Source organism: Anastrepha ludens, chromosome 3, assembly GCF_028408465.1.
Source record: "Anastrepha ludens isolate Willacy chromosome 3, idAnaLude1.1, whole genome shotgun sequence".
NCBI lineage: Eukaryota > Metazoa > Arthropoda > Insecta > Diptera > Tephritidae > Anastrepha > Anastrepha ludens.
Window position 1 is genome coordinate 28742725 of NC_071499.1, and position 4208 is coordinate 28746932.

The following is a 4208-nucleotide window of genomic DNA, read 5'->3' on the forward strand; positions in this document are numbered from 1 at the left end:
GAGAACATTAAATATTTCCATATTATATAGTATGATATTTTTTAAATCACTGTTTGTCCATTGCAAGGCACGAGTGTTGTCCTGAACTTCTTTTTTGACTGGCCATTCATCCATTTTGGAATAGAAAACGACGTTTCTTATTTTGTACCCGATGCTGTACCGATAATCGTTGCACATATAAACGTAACACTTTTTGATATGATAAAATATTTGTTTTCAAGAATTTTCTTAATCCATCTAACAGCTTCGCTTATATGGATCTCAATGGGTTAAATAAAAATGGTATACATCAATAAACAAATAAATAAATAAATACTTCAGTGCAATTGAAAAACATTCAATTCATGCGCCGCAACAACTGCTGCACGCACGCATGCGCAGTTGAAAATCTGCAATCGAAAAATCGCCATAAATACACGCGATCAATATCCGTCGATGGTTGATGGGCTGATGGTGGATTGTTGATGGCCAGTAGCATGCCATCACCAGCGCCATCACATTGCATACAAACATACACACATACATACAAACATATGCATGAGCTTCTGAGCATACATAAGAGTGCATACACAGGTGTGTAGAGATGTGCACGTCTGTGCATGGTGGCTGACCCAAAATGCACGATCGTCGCCGTCGTCCACTTTAGCCAAGGTGAGAGAAGTAAACAGTAAATAGTAAACAGAAAAGTAACTGAACGGCCGCTGATGAATATGATCGTCTCAATGATTTCTTTGTAAATGCGCGCATGCGCAAGTACCCATTACCTACCTAGTACCTTTGAGCGATACTTACGTCTGTATGTATATATGTGTGTACATTCATATCTACATGCCGCTGTATTTTATATGTTTGTGCGAAAACAATTACACTTAGCCAGTTGGCGCTCTGCATATCGCACTGACTTGACGCCTTGAGAGCACTTTTGCGCATGCTCAACACGTTTTACAGTAGCCAAACGAACAGCAGCAATAAAATCGAGCAGAGTTTCATCATCACATACAAGGGGAATGCAGAATTTGCTTCTGATCAACTTTTTGTAGTTGGGTGAATGGATGGATGGGACGGGTGGTTGAAGAGGTACATGCATATATTATATATGTACTTATGTATGTATGGATGTATGTATGTATATATGCAGATGAACTAAAGGCAACTTCAAGTGAGCAAGTCGGCCCTTTTAATACTTTCAAATGACATTGAAGCATTGAATACATTTTCGTTGCAGTGCCCAAGTGATTTAATAGAGTCAGTATACTACATACCCATACTATGGGGCGGTATATATTTATAAATAATTTTCAACGAGTCATCTGCCTATATTGATAAGATACTAAATGCGTCTCTTTGGCCAGCTAAATTTAGAATAAAGCCGTTCCATTTTTTTTAAAGCAAACGGTTCAATCGCGACCAATGTGACACTGAATGAGCCTAGTGAAGTTACCGAGACAAATGATTGGCCGAAGGTCTACTATCACAATGTTTCGGGCATAAGAACAAAATCTTAAATAGTGCATCAGTTTTGTACTGAAGAGGCTTATGACATTATTGTTATTGTTGATACGTGGTTGACCTCGGACTTTTATGATAGTGAATTCTTTCACTCAAATCTTACGATGTTTTTCGTAAAGGCCGTGATGCCACTAAAACATGTCCCTTTAGATGGTAGGTAGGTAGGTAAAATGGCCTGGCACTCCTCAAGTAGCACTAAAGCGCTGTTTTGATATCATTATGAGTCCTCCAACAGGTAGATATCTACAGCCAGCCAGAGCTGTTGATATAATGGAGAAGATTGATTGGATTTAGGTTGGTGCACGGCCCCAGTGACCTTAGTCGTCTAGCTGCCAAGCCCGGGCATTTACAAAGAAAATGCTCTACAGTCCCCTTCTCTGAAAGGTCCCCACAGCTTCTGCAATGGGAGTTAAATGGTAACCCTAGCTTTTCCACAAGTGTGTCGATCATCCAATGACCGGTAAACACAGCTAGGAGTTTGAAAATTGAATGGCGACGACTCCAAGGGACTTTCTGAGTCCTTCGTATATTGTACTGGGGCCAAAGGGTTTTAGAAATAGCACATGAAGAAATGGAGCTCCATCTTTTCTGCGCTTTCCTGAGAAATAATTTGTGCAATTTCCCTTTAACAACTGTCAAGGGGATGCCGATGGCCGGGTAGGAGATCTCACAGCCCAATTCAGTCGACCTCCTTCACAGCAAGCTAATTAGCAATTTCATTCCACTCTATGTTCCTTTGTGTTGGAACCCAAATCATAAAAATGTTACCTGCACAACCAACCTGGTCGCCTCCTTAAAAGAGTGGACTAGTTGGGATCTGCCCATGGCCTCGTCAGAGCCTTCATCGCGGCTTGACTTGTGCAGAAAATGTTAATATCTCCCTCGCTCCCGCGTTCCCTAAGCATTTTGTATGCGTGCAAGATCGCAAAGACTTCTGCTTGAAGAACACTAGCAGTGTTTGGCAATTTAAAGGAGATAGATAAATTGGCTGATTTAGAGAAAGCCCCTGCTCTGACTCCCGATTCCATCTTGGAACCGTCAGTGAAGACAGAGGTGCAAGCTTCGGTGCAGATTTTAACCGATCCGATCCTGCCTATTTGAAAGGATTGCTGTGCACGACCCTTCCTTGAGATATTAAACTAAAATTTCATCAGTTTTTACCATTATCGTGTATCGAGAAGCTAAAATCATTCCCTTTTAGAATTTAAATGAGATGAAATATTATCCGACTTGGGCATTCATAGTTGTTTTTCTTATTTAAATCAGTGATGCTTGAATTTTGCCTTCATAATTGTTAATTTTTCGACATTACTCTTCGTGGATGATTTAAAAGTTAAATTTAAATTAAATTTTTTTTTTACTCTTCGTGGATGATTTAAAAATGTTCTCATCTGTTAAGGACTCAGTAGATGCTTGAGTTCGCGTCCATCCTTGAATATTAAAAAATGTTTTCATTTAACATTTTCGAGGCGTCAGTATATTTATCAAACAACAAACAAAAAAAATCCGTTACTAGCGCACACAATTAACACCACCTCACCAAGTACTCACCCCTCAATTTATGGCAGTTACCATAAAATATAAGAAAAATCCGCATACTCACATCCAGATGTCGCTGATAACGCTGGTAGCTCCGCTTATGGAAACAACTTACAGATGGCGCCGTAAATTGTTTGTGACTTATTTAATCTGACTATTTTGCGCGCTAAAGTCGCGGTCATAAAGTTGTGGCATTCTCCATAAAATGTAATTGGCAAAGTGCGAGCAACTACAGAGAACGTTTAGGTATTGAGAAGTCTGAAGGGGAAATTCTTAACATTATTGGTTTTTGTTTCTGTACGCAATCAGATCAGATAGACTAACTACCGACGGGCTTTTGCCGAGCATTTGAATATGTTTTTATTTTTATGTTCTTATGTAAAAAGAAATTTTATTCATCCACATTTTATTGCAGGGAATAAAACATGGATTTTCTAGTCCTAAAGTCTTTTTATTGCCCAGTTCAGTCTTGAGGCGTTTAATAAAATTGAACATCGGAAGAATTGTGTCCCATGGCATTGAGATCTTGGCTGGTTGTTGGACCAACACTGTGCGTAGTTTCGTCCTGATAATTGCCTTTTGCGATTACCGCCGAAATGTCTTTATATATACATATATATATATATAATTGGCGCGTACACCCTCGTTTGGGTGTTTGGCCGAGCTCCTCCTCCTATTTGTGGTGAGCGTCTTAGTGTTGTTCCACAAATAGAGGGACCTACAGTTTCAAGCCGACTCCGAACGAGTTTTCATGGCAAAAATACACTCGGAGGTTTGCCATTACCTGCCGTGGGGCGAGAGCTATTGGAAAAATGTTTTTCTTAATTTTGGTGTTTCACCGAGATTCGAACCTATGTTCTCTCTGTGAATTCCGAATGGTAGTCACGCACCAACCCATTCGGCTACGGTGGCCGCCAGTCTTTACTTGCTTACTTAATTTGCCGTAAGAACCCGTTACCGAGTTAAAGCCTGCCGAATAATGTCTCGCCAGGTGTCTCTGTTTTTCTCATACCTTTTCCAGTTTCTTAAGCCAAGAGAAGCTAGGTCATCTTCAATTTTGTCCTTCCAGCTACAGGACGCCCTCGTCGCCGTCGACCGCCAATTACCGTTTGAAACGCCTTCTCGCTGGAGCAATTCCTTCCATACGAACGACATAACCC